Source organism: Gorilla gorilla, chromosome 7 (assembly GCF_029281585.2).
Source record: "Gorilla gorilla gorilla isolate KB3781 chromosome 7, NHGRI_mGorGor1-v2.1_pri, whole genome shotgun sequence".
NCBI classification, from domain to species: domain Eukaryota; kingdom Metazoa; phylum Chordata; class Mammalia; order Primates; family Hominidae; genus Gorilla; species Gorilla gorilla.
In genome coordinates this window covers 90,229,337-90,250,968 of record NC_073231.2, presented here as the reverse complement: position 1 = coordinate 90,250,968, position 21,632 = coordinate 90,229,337, and positions in this window count along the sequence as shown.

The following is a 21,632-nucleotide window of genomic DNA, read 5'->3' as shown; positions in this document are numbered from 1 at the left end:
AGTCATAGGAGAACTACAATCTCAGGAATACGGAATTCACCTCCCATGTGGAATAACGGTGATTCTAAGGTGTCTCTCTTCTTCCTTCCACATTCTTCTAACTCTGTAAATTCTATTTTCAGGCGGAGCAGAGGTAGCTCGCACATCATCAATACGTAATTTCTTAGATTTGAAAAAAATACTATTATCCTTTTTGTAACCTGTCAACGCTATGTCTTACTTTGTATTTTATTCCACATTTTGTTTTTTAAAAAATCAGACAGTAGTAGTTATTCCTTATTCTATTTTTGCAGTGAAGAATTTACAATAATTATGATTAACTTATTTGCTCAACGTTTCCTATTGTTATAACATTACGTAATATTCACCTTCCTCTTTTTTTACGCTATTTCGAAAATTGAGTCGGTAATCTTTCTTGTGTGTAGATAAGGCAGCTTTGGAATAGTGCACTATAACAGCAGCTGGTCACTTTTTTTTCTACTTGGATATCAGTTGTTAAATATAATAATTTTTTAAAAGTGAAATCACTAGTTTCATGACATTTACAAACGGAAAAAAAACTATAATTGACACATATGTAAAATGACCCACTGTAATACTAGGTGAACACAGATATATTTAATGAGACAGGATCTTTTCTTAATCCTTTATCAAAAGTCAGTGCACCATCTTTTCAGAGTCATTGGTAGCCCTCTACTCCCATTCATCTCCCATTTTGACTCCAAAGGGATTAGGGAATTCTAGCCCCATGGTCTTCTACATGAATTATATAACCAATCATTCTACTAGTATATCACTTTCATCTTGAAAAACTAGGTAAGTTATTGAGATATCTACCAAATTGGTATTGTTTCTGAGGAGAAAATATATAAATAGATCTTTTCCCCCTAGGTTCAGAAAGCAACAAATTATAAAAATAAGCAATGCTAGGCATGATAAGAAAAAAGAAAATACCCAGATTCATAGTAGTGGCATCTCTCTAAGTTGTTAAAATTAAGTAATTCCCAGAACATAAAAGCAACCATAATCCCTGTCACTCTGATGTTTTATAAAAAGATAATTCTGGTGTGACTGCAGCTCCATTGGTAAAGAACACTGGTCTCCTTTTTGTTGTCATTATCATGGAAATGAAGATTAGAACATTTCAACAGTAAACAAGACATATCCAGTAGGTGAACCATGAAGTTCTGAACTATACTGTCATTTTGGTATTCAAACTAGAGGCAGATTCCAAACAGCAGCTATTTATCATTTTAAAAACCTCAAATGGCAAGTAGTGCATAAATAGGGGTTGCTATTACTGTACCCAGGAAATCATGAGCATTGATGTGCGAGACTCTAGGATAATGAGCTTTTGAAAAAGTAGTTTCCACTCTGGATAGCATTCCTCTTATTAACTAGTACATTTTGAAATATGTTGTATAAAAATTAATCACTTTCCAGCATCTTTCTGAAGTTAGCTAGTAAACCTTCTTTGAATTTTAAGAACAGGTTTTTTTCGTATTTTCTTATTCCTGAAGGGGCCTAAGATGAGAAAAGCCATTATGTTAAAATCCAAAAGATTAAAATCCTCAGACTCACCTCTGTGAACCTAAGCCCCAGACAGTTTCACCAGCTCTACAGTTATTAGTAACACTAAAGTTGAGGATGAGCGGGACTGTCAATATTTCCCAAAGTCTAGGAATTGAAAACAGTCAGTAATTGCAATTTCTCTAACTAGCACTACAGATAACCTGTGTCACAAAGCATTTTTGCTTTCTTGGGTAACAAAATAAATCCTTTTAAATCAAGGGCAATAATCACATTTCTTATAAAAAAGAGATAGTAATATTACATGAGAACACCAAGCAAGTTGAAAAAAAGTCTCAATTTGGATTTAAAATTTATTTTATTTTTAATTTTTGTAGGTACATAGTAGGCATATATATTTATGGAGTATATAGAATATTTTGATACAGGTATACAATGTTTAACAATTACATCAGGGTAAATGCGGTATTCATCACTTCAAGCATTTATTATTTGTGTTACAAACAATCCAAATATACTCTTTTAGTTACGTTTAAATGTAAAATTAAATTATTATTGAATATAGTCACTCTGTTGTGCTATCAAATACTAGATTTTAGTTATTCTTTCTAACTATTTTTTTCTGCCCATCAGCAATCACTCCTCCCTCACCCCCCACCCCTTCTACCCTTTCCAGCCTCTAGTAACTGTCATTCTACTCTCTACCTCCATGAATACAATTGTTTTAAGTTTTAGCTCCCAAAAATAAGTGAGAACATGCAAAGTTTGTCTTTCTGTGTCTGGCTTATTTCACTTAACACCATGACCTCTAGTTCCCTCCATGTTTTTGCAAATGACAGGATCTCCTTTTTATTGCTGAATAGTACTCCATTGTGTATACGTACAACATTTTCTTTATCCATTCATCTGTTGACAGACATTTGTGTTGCCACCAAATCCTGGCTATTGTGAATAGTGCTGAAATAAACATGGGAGTTCAGATTTCTCTTTGATATACTGATTTCCTTTCTTTTGGATATATACCTAGCAGTGTGGTTGCTGAATCATATGATAGCTCTATTTTTTGTTTTTTGAGAAACCTTCAAACTGTTCTCCATAGTGGTTGTACTAATTTACATTCCCACCAAGAGTGTATGAGGCTTCCCTTTTCTCCATATTGTTGACAGCATTTGTTATTACCTGTCTTTTGGATAAAAGCTATTTTAACTGGTGTGAGATAATACTTCATTGTAGTTTTGATTCACATTTCTCTGATGATCAATGATGATGAACATTTTTTATATACCTGTTTGTCATTTGTACGTCTTCTTTTGAGAAAAGTCTATTCAGATCTTTTATTCATTTTTAATCAGATTATTAGATATTATCCTATAGAGTTGTTCAAGCTCTTTATATAGTCTGATTATTAATCCCTCGTCAGATGAGTAGTTTGCCAATATTTTCTCCCTTTCTGTGGGTCGTCTCTTCACTTTGTTGATTGTTTCCTTTGCTGTGCAGAAACTTTAACTTGATGTGATCCCATTCATCCATTTTTGCTTTGCTTGCCTGTGCTTGTGGGATATTACTCAAGAAACCCTTGCCAAAGTCAATGTCCTGGAGAGTTTCTCCAATGTTTCCTGCTGGTGGTTTCATAGTTTGGGAACTTAGATGTCTTTAGTTCATTTTGATTTGATTTTTCTATAGGGTGAGAGATAGAGATCTAGTTTCATTCTTCTTCATATGAATATCCAGTTTTCCCAGCATTATTTATTGAAGGGACTGTCGTTTCCCCATTATATGTTTTTGTCACTCACTTTTGTCAAAAATGAATTCACTATAGATGTATGGATTTGTTTCTAGGTTCTCTATTCTGTTCCATTGGTCTATGTATCTGTATTTATGCAAGTACCATGCTGTTTCAGTTACTATAGCTTTGTGGTATCATTTGAAGTTAGGTAATGTTATTCCTCCAATCTTGTTCATTTTGCCCAGGATAGCTTTTGCTATTCTGGTTTTTTTGTGGTTCCATATAAATTTTAGAATTTTTTTTCTATTTCTGTGAAGAATGTCCTTGGCATTTTGATAGAGATTGCATTAACTCTGTAGATTGCAAGCCATGCACGGGCACTCATGCCTGTAATCCCAGCACTTTGGGAGGCCAAGGCAGAAGGATTGGTTGAGTCCAGGAGTTTGAGACCAGCCTGGGCAACATGGCAAAACCCTGCCTCTACAAAATATACGAAAAAAAATTAACCAGGTGTGGGGGCACACACCTGTAGTCCCAGCTATTTGGGTGACTAAGGTGGGAGGATCACTTGAGCCCAGTAGGCAGGGGTTGCAGTGAGTCATGATCACAACACTGCACTCTAGCCTGGGTGACAGAGTGAGACCCTGTCTTAAAAAAAAAAAAAATCTGTAGGTTGCTTTGGGAAGTATGGACATTTTAACAATACTGATTCTTCCAATCCATGAACATGAAATATATTTGGATTTTTTTGTTGTCCTCTTCAATATCTTTCATCAACATTTTACAGTTTTCATTGGAGAGACCTTTCACGTCTTTGGTTAAGTTAATTCCTAGGTATTTAATTTTATTTGTAGCTATTGTAAATTAGATTACTTTCTTGATTTCTTTTTCAAATTGTTCACTGTTGGCATAGAGAAATGCTACTCATTTCTGTATGTTGATGTTATATTCTGCTGAAACTTTACTGAATTTGTTTATCAGTTCTAATAGTTTTTGGTGAAGTCTAGGTTTTTCTTTTTTTAATTTTTTATTTTAAAATCAAAATTACTTTTTATTCAATAAGACATAACAGAACTTAAACAGCTTGATGAGTTTTAATAAGTGCGTATACCCATATAAGTAACACCCAAACCAAGATAGAGAACATTTCTGTAACCTCAAAGCATTCTCTCATGTTATTTCCTGTCAACCCTATCTAACTAAAGAGGTAATAATCACGCTCCTGATTTTCTAACATTAGGAGTTAGTTTTCTCTGTTTTCATAATTCATACGAATGGAATCTTATTATAGTATGTACTTTTTTTGGCCTGACTTCTTTCAGTCAGCAAAATGTTGTTAATATGCATCCTTTTTTTATTATTATTATACTTTAAGTTTTAGGGTACATGTGCACAATGTGCAGGTTAGTTACATATGTATGCATGTGCCATAATAAGAGCTATCTATGACAAACCCACAGCCAATATCATACTGAATGGGCAAAAACTGGAAGCATTCCCTTTGAAAACTGGCACAAGACAGGGATGCCCTCTCTCACCACTCCTATTCAACATAGTGTTGGAAGTTCTGGCCAGGACAATTAGGCAGGAGAAGGAAATAAAGGGTATTCAATTAGGAAAAGAGGAAGTCAAATTGTCCCTGTTTGCAGATGACATGATTGTATATCTAGAAAACCCCATTGTCTCAGCCCAAAATCTCCTTAAGCTGATAAGCAACTTCAGCAAAGTCTCAGGATACAAAATCAATGTACAAAAATCACAAGCATTCTTACACACCAATAACAGACAAACAGAGAGCCAAATCATGAGTGAACTCCCATTCACAATTGCTTCAAAGAGAATAAAATACCTAGGAATCCAACTTACAAGGGATGTGAAGGACCTCTTCAAGGAGAACTATAAACCACTGCTCAATGAAATAAAAGAGGATACAAACAAATGGAAGAACATTCCATGCTCATGGATAGGAAGGATCAATATTGTGAAAATGGCCATACTGCCCAAGGTAATTTATAGATTCAATGCCATCCCCATCAAGCTACCAATGACTTTCTTCACAGAATTGGAAAAAACTACTTTAAAGTTCATATGGAACCAAAAAACAGCCCATATTGCCAAGTCAATCCTAAGCCAAAAGAACAAAGCTGGAGGCATCACGCTACCTGACTTCAAACTATACTACAAGGCTACAGTAACCAAAACAGCATGGTACGGGTACCAAAACAGAGATATAGATCAATGGAGCAGAACAGAGCCCTCAGAAATAATGCCACATATCTACAACTCTCTGATCTTTGACAAACCTGAGAAAAACAAGCAATGGGGAAAGGATTCCCTATTTAATAAATGGTGCTGGGAAAACTGGCTAGCCATATTTAGAAAGCTGAAACTGGATCCCTTCCTTACACCTTATACAAAAATTAATTCAAGATGGATTAAAGACTTAAACGTTAGACCTAAAACCATAAAAACCCTAGAAGAAAACCTAGGCAATACCATTCAGGACATAGGCATGGGCAAGGACTTCATGTCTAAAACACCAAAAGCAATGGCAACAAAAGCCAAAATTGACAAATGGGATCTAATTAAACTATGGAGCTTCTGCACAGCAAAAGAAACTACCATCAGAGTGAACAGGCAACCTACAAGCGTTCTCAACCTACTCATCTGACAAAAGGCTAATATCCAGAATCTACAATGAACACAAACAAATTTACAAGAAAAAAACAAACAACCCCATCAAAAAGTGAGCAAAGGATATGAACAGACACTTCTCAAAAGAAGACATTTATGCAGCCAAAAAACACATGAAAAAATGTTCACCATCACTGGCCATCAGAGAAATGCAAAGCAAAACCACAGTGAGATACCATCTCACACCAGTTAGAATGGCAATCATTAAAAAGTCAGGAAACAACAGGTGCTGGAGAGGATGTGGAGAAATAGGAACACTTTTACACTGTTGGTGGGACTGTAAACTAGTTCAACCATGGTGGAAGTCAGTGTGGCGATTCCTCAGGGATCTAGAACTAGAAATACCATTTGACCCGGCCATCCCATTACTGGGTATATACCCAAAGGACTCTAAATCATGCTGCTATAAAGACACACGCACACATATGTTTATTGTGGCACTATTCACAATAGCAAAGACTTGGAACCAACCCAAATGTCCAACAATGATAGACTCGTTTAAGAAAATGTGGCACATATACACCATGGGATACTATGCAGCCATAAAAAATGATGAGTTCATGTCCTTTGTAGGGACATGGATGAAATTGGAAATCATCATTCTCAGTAAACTATCGCAAGAACAAAAAACCAAACACTGCATATTCTCACTCATAGGTGGGAATTGAACAATGAGAACACGTGGACACAAGAAGGGGAATATCACACTCTGGGGACTGTTGTGGGGTGGGGGGAGCGGGGAGGGATAGCTTTAGGAGCTATACCTAATGCTAAATGACAAATTAATGGGTGCAGCACACCAGCATGGCACATGTATACATATGTAACTAACCTGCACATTGTGCACATGTACCCTAAAACTTAAAGTATAATAATAATAAAATTAAAAATAAAAAAACATTTTAAAAGTTGATTACATTATATATGCTGTTTGTTTTTTTCGGGCAGTATTCCCCCTACGCTTTGGTGGTTTCTTTATTACCCTTTCCTTCATGCCCTGCCTGTCCACAGTTCATCCCCTTCCAAAACAACTGACATTAACAATATGTATCCTTTTGTATTTTCTCCATGATCATAAAATAAAATATATCTATAGGCATATACATACATTGAATTTTTGTTGTTATTGTGGCTTTTTTTCTGTCACCAAAACCTTAGATTGTACCATGGATACAACATTCAAAAGCTGATGGCCTCTTAGAATGCTGGCGTGGCCTTCAAAAGGCAAAGTTGTAGTGCCTGCTCAGAGGAACAATTTGGAAAGATGGGAAGCCATCAGAGACCTCTACATGATGCTCTGTTCACAAAAGAAAGGGTGTACGTGTCCAGGAGAAAAAGGATATGAGCAGGAGCGACCCACTTACAATCACTCTTGGTGATGACTAGGGAATGTGTGCTTGCTGTCCACACGTCTTCACACTGCAGGGTTGGAAGGCCTGTTTCCCCAAAGAGGCTCACTTTTGCCAGCAGACACACGAAAGGCTCAATTGAACATTAAGCTATGGCTGCTGCCAGGGGACTTTAGATACCTGGTGTCCAGGAACCAGAAGACAAGAGGAAAAGTAACCATTTTGGAAGAGGTAATTGATGCTGATCAGCAGGAAGACATAGCATGCTTTTGCATACAGAGGAATACATGTGGAAGTCAGGTGATTGACATTGATTCCTCCTGGTACATCTTCACTCTTTTATAAGTGTAAACAATCACATGCAACAACTTTGGACCAAAAAAGATGTGATTACCAAGGATTCAGACTCTTTTGGGATATGGGTTTGGGTTATACCATCAAGAAAGCCACTACAACCTGCCAGAGTAGTAACTGTGAATGAAGGGAATTTAGAATGACTGTTGGAGGAGGGAAGGGGTGAATACTGGTTGTGACCCTGAGATCAGCTACAGCAATGGTGGCTGTAGTTTGTCCCACTAAATTCCCTTTCAAAATATTCCTTCCCAGAAGAGAGTCATGGGAATCATGGAAGAGGTGCAGTTTAGGGTAGACTGTGACATTCATGAAAACATACCACAAATCTATGACTCTACCACTGCATTTGTATGGAGGCCACGCTTCCCACAGGACATTCTCTACCTGTGACTGAGTTGGCAGGGATATTAAGACAGATCCTTCCTGTGGGACCCCTCTAATGGGTGACTTTAGCTCCAGGAGTCCTTATTGGTCTGGTCAAAACTTTGTTAGATCTGTAGTTTGAGACTCTTCATACCAGCCTTCTCTTCCTCTCTCTGCATCATAAGGGTCAGAGCTGTATCACAGTCTCATGAGTTCACCCTCCTCCCCTCCCCCACCTTTTTTTTTTTCCTCGCAGGCATTTCCCTTGATATATCCCTGGTATGTCTAAACTTGTCTTGGGTGTCTGCTTCTCAGAGGAAGAATAAGAAGGAACTAATCCAAATATTAATTTAATATACTATATTGGATTCCTTCAGCCCTCAGAGGAAAGTTTTTATTTGAAAATTGGTACAAGAAAAATGTGTTTTTTTGTGGGGGGAGGTGGGAGTCACTTTGCCATAGCAAAGTTCTTCACTGAAGAATTAGAATGCAAATACTGTGGTGTAACATTTCTCAAACTGTTTCCTATAGACCAGTGAATTCCATAAGGAAATAAATAGTTCCTGAGATTAAGTATATTTGGGAAATACTATGTTTTCTTATTGTGGATATTCGTGATGCACATTAATATGTTAATGGCTCTGTAAAGTTCTTTAGTAAAGGATCTAAGGATCTTTAGCCAGCATTTCCCAAAAAACATTTGGCCATGAGCCCTTCCACCTTTTTAGTGGAATGTCTCTAACCCACTTAGAGAAGAACACAATTTGGAATTATAGCTCTAGTGACTTCCCTTGAAGCTAAGGATCATAGGAAGGTACAGTTTCAAGGCTAATCTTTGACCTTGTGTCCTAAACCCCAATTCATCCCATCTCCTTAAAGACCATGTGCACTTATCTTTATTCTGCAACTGTAACTTCTTTCTTTCTATTGGTTCTTTCTCATCAATATGACCAAGTTCCTCTTGTTTTGGAAAAATAAAGTCCCTTAGCTCTAGGATCTTCTTTCACTAAAACCCATAAACCAAGCTTTTTGACTATGAAGTCAGTGTTCACCAAACCTACTTCCTCACTTCCACTGTTATCTGGTCACTCTACTGATGATACCCTAATTATCACATACAGTGTACTTCTGCCTCTTTTTCCTTTTATATAGCATTCATGTGTCCTGGAGACAGGTGGACCTCAGTCCAAACCTGATTCCACAAATTGCTGACTGTTGATCTTGAGCAAGTTGTCCTACTTTATCCACCTGTTGCATGGGAAATGCTTACTTTACAGGCTTGTTTTGAAAATTAGATAAAATAGCATAGAATAAAACACATAACATATTGCTTAGTGATTTTTCCTTTTCCCTGCCACTTCTTTTTTTCTTGAAATTTTTCCCCTTGGCTTTTAAGACGCAATGCTGCTGAATCTCCTCCTACCCCCGACTTCTTTGTCTGCTTTGCAATACTGTCCTTCTCTTCCAATCCCTTCTTGGCTTTCCCTCCTTATCTTTATATGTATTCTGGGTGGATTTGTCTATTTCATGGTTTCCTTTACCACTCATATCCTCATTATTCATATATTTATATAACTAGGATTGATAAGTCTCTTGCAATCAGATTCAGTTGAAAAATTTCACACTCACGTAGAGCTGAACATCTTCAAATCTGTGTACTCTTTCCCCACATATGACCCATTTCTATATTCCTTTATCTAGCTAATAGCATCACTACCCATCCAATCACACAAGCCAGAAACTCAAGTCATCCTATACCCCTCCAACTCTGTAGGAGTCTTTATGTGCCATGTCACCAACTCTCATTAATTCTATCTTCTAAATAATTATCAAATCAATCCTTGCTTTGACTGTAATAATTCAGCTGTCACTTGTCTCTGAACTGGTCTTTCCTCCAGCCTCAGACTTCTGCAATCTGTCCTCCAGATTATAACCAGAATAATTGTTTTGAATGCAAATCCCATTGTGCCAGTCTTTTATGTGTTCTTTGCATTACATATGATGCCTTCAGTGAGTTTGCCTTTGCTTACCTATTGGATTCAGAGTCCAGAATGCTAACCATTACACCATGGAACCCCCTTTTTTTTGCTTACCTGTTGAACCCTATCTCTTTTATCTCCTTCAGCTTTTCACCCTTCTTCTCACAGAGTCACACTAAACCACTGATAATTATCTTGGCTGGCTTCTTCTTCTTTTCATAATTCTCTTTTGCATGGGCCTCAGGGAAAAACATTAATTTATCTTTTAAGACCATACATGAATGCCAGCCTTTCTCTGAAATTTTTCTCAAAAATCTAAATAAAATTAATTACTTCTTCCTTTTTTTATCACCCTAGCTTAAACTTACCTCTATTATTTTCATAATAAGTGTTTGTGGGAAAACAAACATTCTTGAAATACAAATATCTCAAATGACTTATTTTCAGTGGTGACACATATTTGAATGCATATATTCGGATATGCTTGCTAAAACATCCATTTCATTACTTTATAGTGTAAACACAACTAATCTGTTGTGGGATCTGAATATGGAAAATTAAATATTGCAGCTTAGAGATTAATGCTGTTTGTGGGATGATATTTCTACCATTAAATCAAGGATCTGAGTGTAGCAGATAACTGTGTTTAGATTATAGCCCTAATAATGTAGTGGGTGTTTACCTGTTATCAAAAAATAGTATTCTCAGCAGAATATAACATCCTGCTCCTTCTAGTTTATGACTGTTTATAACATGGTATTTGATAAAGTGATTAATAATATGTTAAATGTCTTCTACAATTGCCTAATCAAAAGATCTAGGAGTTTTTAAGTCTTCTTCTTAAATTGTTTGACAGATTCCAATGAAGCTAATACAAAAAAGAAAAAGGCAATATGTATTTTACCTATAAGATCTGTAAATATCTCCTGAGTCTAGAATGAGGTGGGAGAGGGGAGAGAAATGAAAATCTTACCAGCTCAATTAGAACTACAAAATGCATGTTATCTCTATCAGGGAGAAACACACATAAGAAAATGACTTGTGGAATTGAAAAATGATGGGTACCTGGCCTTTAATCTGGGAATTTTTGATACTAATGACATCTGACAAATTAGGTGAATGAATCAATGAAATATACATAAATGAGAGAACAAATAGCCTTGTATGTCTTCTATGTGTTAAATCAGATTTATTCTGAAGTTTTGAACATTTAATTATTTTCATAATGCAGTATAGAAAACACAAGTATATACAAATAATTAAAACAAAATGTGATATGAGCTATGAAAGAAATATATATAAAAGCAGTGGTGAGAACCCAGTGGGCTAATGTTCAGGGTTAGGTAAGTGGAGGAAGGGGATAGGATAGAAAGGAAGAGTCTCAGATGACCATCAATAAAGGTTTGTAGTATTTAAGATGGGATACCATATATGTTTGGGTTCATGTAAAGTTAATTCTCAAATTTAATTCCTAATGCTAAGAAAGATTGCCTAAAGTGTTTTTCTCAATTTTCAGAAAAAATAAAACAGAGAAAATAAACCCTCACGTAATTTCATGTGAATAAATGACCTTGGGTAGTTCTCTGATTGGCCTCAGGAGCTTCTATGCAGTTGTGCCAGACCTATCTCTCTGCCCTACTTTTCGGCTCTTCTGTGATATTGTCTGGGAGAAAGGGAGCCTCAACTGTCTGCTACAGAAGTCAGAGGAACTTTTACACATACTTTGGTGGAATGCCTCGCTTCCTAAACCTTTTTGTTAATAATGGATTGTGTTTCATCTTTAGTTTCTCCTTCCATTTAAAATACATTCACGTCTTTTACTTTGAAACTAGGCATATTATACCTATGAATTCCTTAATTTCCTTTCTATGTGCCACACATTATTACAGCCATATAATACAAGCAACATATGGCAGAGCCAGACTCTCTTCCTTTATTGGAGGTTGGAGAATACTGGAAGAAACGATAATTTTTTCTAAGATAGTCACCTTTCCAAAGAACCAAAAAGAGGCTAAAAAATGGATTTTACTGCCATGAGGAATACACAGATTATTATGAACACACGGAAAGGAAACTGGGGGACGTAAACTTAAATAGGAGTGTGGGAAGGTGCTCTGAGGGGACATGGATGAGACAGCCCATGATTTTTGCTGATGGGAAAGCATCAGGGAAAGGCACAGAGACTTAGTGACATTTGGTCTAAGCTTTATAATAGTGTTTATAAAGACCCTAAATATGATTTGGAGTCTTTCCACTCATCATTGCTTGGAAAAAGTTTACTAATATAAGGCAATGTACTAGAAAATTGACAAGAAATTGAGATTTTCAAAAAGTCATTCTGAGTTCTAACCTTTGTTTATAGTCCATTTCTTCTTGGAGATAGTGTGTGCAGATTCTACTGCTACTTGAGGTCTTGCCTCTATTTATTTTCAAATTAGATAAATCACAAGGCTCATATGTTTCTCAGCTTTGTGATTTATGTAGATGATAATTCAATGATAGTAGTTGGGGAGAGAGGCCAACTTGGGACTTGTGAGCTCAAGGAAGGCTGGGTGATTTCTGAAGTCTATGGTGCTTTTGATGATTGATATTTGTCCAGATTAGAGAATTCATATAAAGGTCTGTAGGCAATAAGCTAATAAAGTTACAGCAGTAAACCATGAATACAAGGTTAAACAGTTTGAACACTGATTCTAGCCCTCCAGAGTAAATGAAAATATTTGCACAGGGTAGAAAATGTGCAGAGTAGAAAATGATAAAAATGATATTTTAAGAGACTCTTCTTACAGAGGTATAACTGTTTGACTTATAAGGAGAATTTCTGAAAAAATTAACTACTGGATTTGAAAAACCTTTGTTCAGAAGGCAATAATAGGATTTAGATATTCATTAGATTTAAGGGGCAAAGAGCAGAAGAGGCTAAGAAAGAGACTGGATTATTCATATCCCTACCTGAGAACAGACCCTGATTTCCCTGTCCCCTAGAGGTTGCAGTGACCATATTTTGAGGGACTGGCACCTATAGGGGCAAGAAAAAAATGGGCTTATTATTGTGACAAATCCAAAAGGGCAATACAGGGTAAGTCCCAGAGCAGAATCAGTGGCACTTGAGTGAGATACGCAGTTGCATTTTTCTCCGTCTTGCCTCGAATGCCATTGGTGGCCCCTTCTCTGATAAGATAAGAGGAATATCAAATAAGAAACTAATTTCTATTGATAAAAGAGTTATGAGCAGTGAGGTTACATTGCTGAATTATATGTCCTAGTGAGGTCATGCAGTGACCGTATTCCTCCGTGGGACAATGCAATGATGGTTGTACCATAGAGAGTATGCATAAAATACACATACACCACTGTTTGAGAGAAACTTTATCTAGGTCAGCGAAAGAGGAGAAATGATGGGAAGTGCTCAACTGTCCCTGAATAATGACCATGGTCTGCCCAATCCTACCTCTGCCTAGAATCATTCTGCTCTTCTACTTAGCCACAGACTATGAAAAGCATCTGGGATATGACTGGCCCACAGTTGGATTTGGAAGGGCTCAGGGCCGATTGAGTTGCCAGTGGAGGACTTCCCACATTAAAGTTCCCAGGGTTCCTCCAGCATGTACCATGGGATTGATTTCCAGAGAAATCTTAGATGTCAGCTGCTCTAATCTTACACTTAATTTTACATCTTACTTTTAGGTCTATGATCCATTTTGAGTTCGTTTTAACGAAAGTTGTAGGGTCCATGTCTAGATTCTCTTTTTTTCATATGAATGTACAATTTTTCCAGCACCATTTGTTGCAAAGACTGTTGTTGATCCATTAAATTACCTTTGCACCATTGCAATATATGTGTGGTTCTGTTTCTGGGATTCCATTCTATTCCATTCACCATTCACTAGTTTCATAAAATCTTGATCAGCGTAGTTTTATAGTAAGTTCTGAAGTTGGATAATGTCAGGCTTCCAACTTTGTACTTCTTCCTTAGTATTATGTTGGCTATTCTGCTTTTTATTTGTTTTTCCATATAAATTTTAGAATCAGTTTGCCAATCTTTACTAACTACTTTCCTGGGATATTGATTGGAATTGTGTTGAATTTATAGATCAAATTAGGAAAAATTAACATCCTAAAGTGGAGTCTTTCAATTCATGAACATGGAATATCTCTCAATTTATTTAAATCTTATTTGATTTCTTTCATCAGAGTTTTGTAATTTTTCACATATAGACTTTACAAACATTTTGTTAGATCCCACTGATTTTATTTTTTGATGCTCATGTAAATGAGATTTTGCTTTTAATTTCAAATTCCAGTTGTGCATTGTTGGCATAAGCAAGAATAATAGATTTTTATAAGGTATTTTAAAAGCAGTTTTAGGTACACAGAAAAATTGAGAGGTAAGAATAGGAATTTCTCCCCTTAGTCCTACACATACATAGCTTGTCCCATTATCAACATCCTTCACCGGAATAGTACATTTGTTGTGACTGAGAAATCTATATTGACACGTAATAATCATGCAAGGTGTATAGCTTACTTTGAGGTTCTCTGTAGGGGTTGTACTTTCTATGGGTTTGGACAAACGTATAATAACCTGTATTCATCATTATAGTATCATAGAGAATACTTTCACTGCCCTAAAAATCCTCTGCTCAACCTATTCATCCTTCTCCTCCTTCCACTACTTCTCACCAACACCTGACAACTACTGATCTTTTCATTTCATAGTTTTTCCTTTTTTGGAATGTTGTACAGTGGGAATCATACAGTGTGTTGCCTTTTCAGATAGCATCTTTCTTTTTTTTTTTTTTAATTAAAGTTCTAGGGTACACGTGCACAACGTGCAGGTTTGTTACATAGGTATGCATGTGCCATGTTGGTTTGCTGCACCCATCAACTCATCATTTACATTAGGTATTTATCTTAATGCTATCCCTCCCCCAGCCCCCCAGTCCCCGACAGGCCCCAGTGTGTGATGTTCCCCATCCTGTGTCCAACTGTTCTCATTGTTCAATTCTCACCTATGAGTAAGAATATGCGGTGTTTGGTTTTCTGTCCTTGTGATAGTTTGCTGAGAATGATGGTTTCCAGCTTCATCCATGTCCCTGCAAAGGACAAGAACTCATCATTTTTTATGGCTGCATAGTCTTCCATGGTGTATATGTGCCACATTTTCTTAATCCAGTCTATCATTGATGGACATTTGGGTTGGTTCCAAGTCTTTTCTATTGTGAATAGTGCCACAATAAACATACATGTTCATGTGTCTTTATAGTAGAATGACTTATAATCCTTTGGGTATATACCCAGTAATGAGATGGCTGCGTCAAATGGTATTTCTAGTACTAGATCCTTGAGGAATCGCCACACTGTCTTCCACAATGGTTGAACTAATTTACACCCCCACCAACAGTGTAAAAGCATTGCTATTTCTGCACATCCTCCCCAGCATCTGTTGTTTCCTGACTTTTTAATGATCGCCATTCTAACTGGTGTGAGATGACATCTCATTGTCATTTTGATTTGCATTTCTCTCATGACCAGTGATGACGAGCATTTTTTCATGTGTCTGTTGGCTGCATAAATGTCTTATTTTGAGAAGTGTCTGTTCATATCCTTTGCCTACTTTTTGACAGGGTTGTTTGCTTTTTCTTGTAAATTTGTTCAAGTTCTTTGTAGATTCTGGATATTAGCCCTTTCTCAGATGGGTAGATTGCAAAATTTTTCTCCCATTCTGTAGGTTGCCTGTTCACTCTGACGGTAGTTTCTTTTGCTGTGCAGAAGCTCTTTAGTTTAATTAGATCCCATTTGTCAATTTTGGCTTTTGTTGCCATTGCTTTTGGTGTTTTAGACATGAAGTCCTTGCCCATGCCTATGTCATGAATGTTTTTTTTTTTTAATTTTATTATTATTATACTTTAAGTTTTAGGCTACATGTGCACAATATGCAGGTTTGTTACATATGTATACGTGTGCCACGTTAGTGTGCTGCACCCATTAACTCATCATTTAGCATTAGGTATATCTCCTAATGGTCTCTCTCCCCCCTCCCCCCACCCAACAACAGTCCCCGGAGTGTGATTATCCCTTTCCTGTGTCCATGTGTTCTCATTGTTCGATTCCCACCTATAAGTGAGAACATGCTCATGGGTAGGAAGAATCAATATCGTGAAAATGGCCATACTGCCCAAGGTAATTTATAGATTCAATGCCATCTCCATCAAGATACCAATGACTTTCTTCACAGAATTGGAAAAAACTACTTTAAAGTTCATATGGAACCAAGAAAGAGCCCGCATCACCAAGTCAATCCTAAGCCAAAAGAACAAAGCTGGAAGCATCATGCTACCTGACTTCAAACTATACTACAAGGCTACAGTAACCAAAACAGCATGGTACTGGTACCAAAACAGAGATATAGACAAATGGAACAGAACAGAGGCCTCAGAAATAACACCACACATCTACAACCATCTGATCTTTGACAAACCTGACAAAAACCAGAAATGGGGAAAGGATTCCTTATTTAATAAACGGTGCTGGGAAAACTGGCTACCCATATGTAGAAAGCTGAAACTGGATCGATCCCTTCCTTACACCTTATACAAAAATTAATTCAAGATGGATTACAGATTTACATGTTAGACCTAAAACCATAAAAGTCCTGAATATTATTGCCTAGGTTTTCTTCTAGGATTTTTATGGTTTTAGGTCTAACATGTAAATCTTTAATCCATCTTAAATTAATTTTTGTATAAGATGTAAGGAAGGGATCCAGTTTCAGCTTTCTACATATTGCTAGCCAGTTTTCCCAGCACCGTCTATTAAATAAAGAATCCTTTCCCCATTTCTGGTTTTTGTCAGGTTTGTCAAAGATCAGATGGTTGTAGATGTGTGGTGTTATTTCTGAGGTCTCTGTTCTGTTCCATTTGTCTATATCTCTGTTTTGGTACCAGTACCATGCTGTTTTGGTTACTGTAGCCTTGTAGTATAGTTTGAAGTCAGGTAGCGTGATGTCTCCAGCTTTGCTCATTTGCTTAGGATTATCTTGGCAATGTGGGCTCTTTTTGGGTTCCATATGAACTTTAAAGTAGTTTTTTCCAATTCTGTGAAGAAAGTCATTGGTAGCTTGATGGGGATGGCATTGAATCTATAAATTACCTTGGGCAGTATGGCCATTTTCACGATGTTGATTCTTCCTATCCATGAGCATGGAATGCCCTTCCATTTGCTTGTGTTCTCTTTTATTTTGTTGAGCAGTGGTTTGTAGTTCTCCTTGAAGAGGTCCTTCACATCCCTTGTAAGTTGGATTCCTAGGTATTTTATTCTCTTTGAAGCAATTGTGAATGGGAGTTCACTCATGATTTGACTCTGTTTGTTATTGGTGTATAGGAATGCTTGTGATTTTTGCATATTAATTTTGTATCCTGAGACTTTGCTGAAGTTGCTTATCAGCTTAAGGAGATTTTGGGCTGAAACAATGGGGTTTTCTAAATGTACAATCATGTCATCTGCAAACAGGGACAATTTGACTTCCTTTTTTCCTAATTGAATACCCTTTATTTCTTTCTCTTGCCTGATTGCCCTGGCCAGAACTTCCAACACTATGTTGAATAGGAGTGGTATGAGAGACGACATCCCTGTCTTGTGCCAGCTTTCAAAGGGAATGCTTCCAGTTTCCAGCCATGTAGTATGATATTGGCTGTGGGTTTGTCATAAATAGCTCTTATTATTTTGAGATATGTTCTATCAATACCTAGTTTATTGAGAGTTTTTAGCATTAATGACTGTTGAATCTTGTCAAAGGCCTTTTCTGCATCTATTGAGATAATCACATGGTTTTTGTCATTGGTTCTGTTTATGTGATGGATTACGTTTACTGATTTGCATATGTTGAACCAGCCTTGCATCCCAGGGATGAAGCCGACTTGATTGTGGTGGATAAGCTTTTTGATGTGCTGCTGGATTCAATTTGCCAGTATTTTATTGAGGATTTTCACATTGATGTTCATCAGGGATATTGGTCTAAAATTCTCTTTTTTTGTTGTGTCTCTGCCAGGCTTTGGTATCAGGATGATGCTGGCCTCATAAAATGAGTTAGGGAGGATTCCTTCTTTTTCTATTGATTGGAATAGTTTCAGAAGGAATGGAACCAGCTACTCTTTGTACCTGTGGTAGATTTCAGCTGTGAATCTGTCTGGTCCTGGACTTTTTTTGGCTGGTAGGCTATTAATTATTGCCTCAATTTCAGCGCCTGTTATTGGTCTATTCAGACATTCAACTTCTTCGTGGTTTAGTCTTGGGAGGGTGTATGTGTCCAGGAATTTATTCATTTCTTCCAGATATTCTAGTTTATTTGTGTAGAGGCATTTATAGTATTCTCTGATGGTAGTTTGTATTTTTGTGGGATCGGTGGTGCTATCCCCTTTATCTTTTTTTTATTGTGTCTACTTGATTCTTCTTTTCTTCTTTATTAGTTTTGCTAGTTCGCTGTCAATTTTGTTGTGAAGATAGCTTCTTTCATGAGTAATATGTGTTTAATATTCCTCCATGTCTTTTCATGGCTTGATAGCTCATTTCTTTTTAGTGCTGAATAACAGTCCATTGTCTGGATGTTACACAATTTATCCATTCACCTACTGAAGAACAATTTGGCTGCTTCCAAATTTTGGCAATTATGAATAAAGCTGCTATAAACATCAATTTTCAGGTTTTTGTATTGATATGTTTTCAACTCCTTTTGGTAAATACCAAGTAGTATGACTGATAGATCACCTGGTAGGAGTATGTTTAGTTTTATGAAAAAGTGCCAAACTGTTTTTCCAAGTGGCTGTACCATTTTGCATCTCCACCAGCAGTGAAAAAGAGTTCCTTCTGCTTCACAACTTTATCAGTATTTGGTGTTTGCAGTGTTCTGGATTTTGGCCATTCTAATAGGTGTGTAGTGGTATCTTATTGTTGTTTTAATTTAATTTTCCCTGATGATATATGATGTGGAGCATCTTTTCATACGCTTACTTGTAATCTATATATTTTCTTTGATGAGGTATCAGTTAAGGTCTTTGGCTTTTTTTTTTTTTTTTTTTTTTTGTGATGGAGTCTTACTCCGTTGTCCAGGCTGGAGTGCAATGGTGCAGTCTTGGCTCACTACAACCTCTGCCTCCCAGGTTCAAGCGATTCTTCTGCCTCAGCCTCCTGAGTAGCTGGTACTACAGGCACGTGCCACCACATCTGGCTAATTTTTGTATTTTTAGTAGAGATGGGGTTTCACCCTATTGGCCAGGCTGGTCTCGAACCCTGACCTCAGGTGATCCGCTTGCTTTGGCCTTCCAAAGTGCTGGGATTACAGGCATGAGCCACCGTGCCCGGCCTGGCCCATTTTTAAATTGTGTTGTTTGTTTTCTTATTGGTGAGTTTTTAGAGCTCTTTGTATGTTTTGGATAATAATTCTTTAACAAAGGTGTCTTTTGCAAATATTTCCTCATAGTCTATGGCTGGTTTTCTCATTCTCTTGACATTGTCTTTCTTTCTTTCTTTCTAATTTTTATGTTTTTAATTGACCAAAAATTGTACACATTTATGATATACAACGTAACATTTTTACATATGTATACATTGTTGAATGACTAAATCAACTAACATATGAATTACCTCACATACTTATTATTTTTTGTTGAGAAAATTTAAAATTTATTCTCTTAGCAATTTTCAATTATACAATACATTGTTATTAACTATAACTGTAGTCATGTTGTATAATAATTCTCCTGAACTTATTCCTTCTAACTAAAATTTTCTATCCTTTGACCAATGTATTTTCAATTTCCCTTCTACCCCTCAACCCCAGCTCCTGGTAACCACCATTCTACTCTCTACTTCTCAAATTCTATGAATTTCAGTGTTTCAGATTTCAAATATAAAGTAAGGTCATGCAGGATTTGCCTTTCTGTCCCTGACTTATTTCACTTAGCACACTGTCCTCCAGGTTTATTCACATTTTTGGAAATGATAGCATTTCCTTCTTTTATAAGATTGAATATAGGGTTCCATGTATATATCTAACATATTTTCTTTATTCATTCATCCATTGATGAACACAGGTTGATCCTATATCATGGCTATTGTGAATAATGCTGCAATGAACATGAGAGTGCAGACATCTCTTTGACATATTGATTTCATTTTTTGAATATATATCCAAAAGCAGAATTGCTGGATCATATGGTAGTTTTATTTTTAATTTTTTGAGGAACCTCCATACATTTTTGCATAATGGCTTTACTAATTTACAGTGGACTTTATTTCTATAGGTTTATTTTTGGGCTCTCTATCCTGTTCCGTTGATCTATTTGCCTATTATTTCAACAATATCACACTGTGTTGATTACTGTAGCTTTAAAGTAAATCTTGAAATAGAATACTGTGAGTCCTCTGATTTTATTATTCTCCCTCAATATTATATTAGTTATATTGGATCTTTTGCTTTTTCATATAAACTCTCAAATCAGTTTGTTGATATCTACAAAATAATCTGCAAAGATTTTGGTTGAGATTGCATCAAATCCATATATCAAGTTGGGAAGAACTGACATCTTGACAATATTGAGTCCTCCTATCCAGGGACATGGAATATCTCTCAATTTATTTTGTCCTTCTTTGACTTCTTTTATCAGAGTTTTATTCATGTAGATCTTGGACACATTTTAGTAGATTTATATCAAAGTATTTCATATTCTTGGGTGCTAATAACAGTGGTATTGTGTTTTTTATTTCAAATTCCATTTGTTAATTTCTGGTATATAGAAAAGTGATTGATTTTTTATTTCAACCTTGTATCCTGCAAATTTGCTGTAATAACTTATTAGTTTCAATAGCGTTCTTTGCTGTTGTTTATTCATTAGAATTTTCCACATAGATCATTCTGTTATCTGCAAACAATGATGGTTTTATTTATTTTGCCTCAATCTGTATACTTTACCCTTCCTTTTAGTGTTTTATTATATTAGCTAGGACTTCCAGTATAATGTTGAAAAGGCAGGATGAGAGGAAACATCCTTGACTTGTTCCTGGTATTAGTGGGAAAGCTTCTACTTTTTCACCATTAAGTTTAATAGTAACTGTAGGTTTTCTTGTAGATATGCTTTATCAACTTAAGGAAATTCCCCTCTATTTTTTACTGAGAGTTTTTATTGTGAATGGGTGTTAGACTTTTGTCAAATGCTTTTTCTGGATTTATTGATATGACTATATAATTTAAAAAAAAATTAGGATCTCACTCTGTTGCCCAGGCTAGAGTGCAGTGGTGTGATCATAGCTCACTGCAGCCTTCAATTCTTGGGCTCAAGAGATACTCCTGCTTCACCCACGCAAGTGGCTGGAACTACAGGTGTGTACAACTATAATTGATTTTTTTAACCCATTTATATGATGGATTACATTAGTTGATTTTTAAACACTGAACCAGCCTTGCACATGTTGTCTCTGTCTTTCTATGCCTGGGTTTTTATTTGTTTGTTTGTTTTTCATTTAAAGTCCTCCAGCTTCATTCCTATTGCTACAGATGTCAAGATTTCTTTCTTTTTATGGCTGAATAGTATTCCATTGTGTGTATATACACACATTTTCTTTATATATTCATTTGTTGAT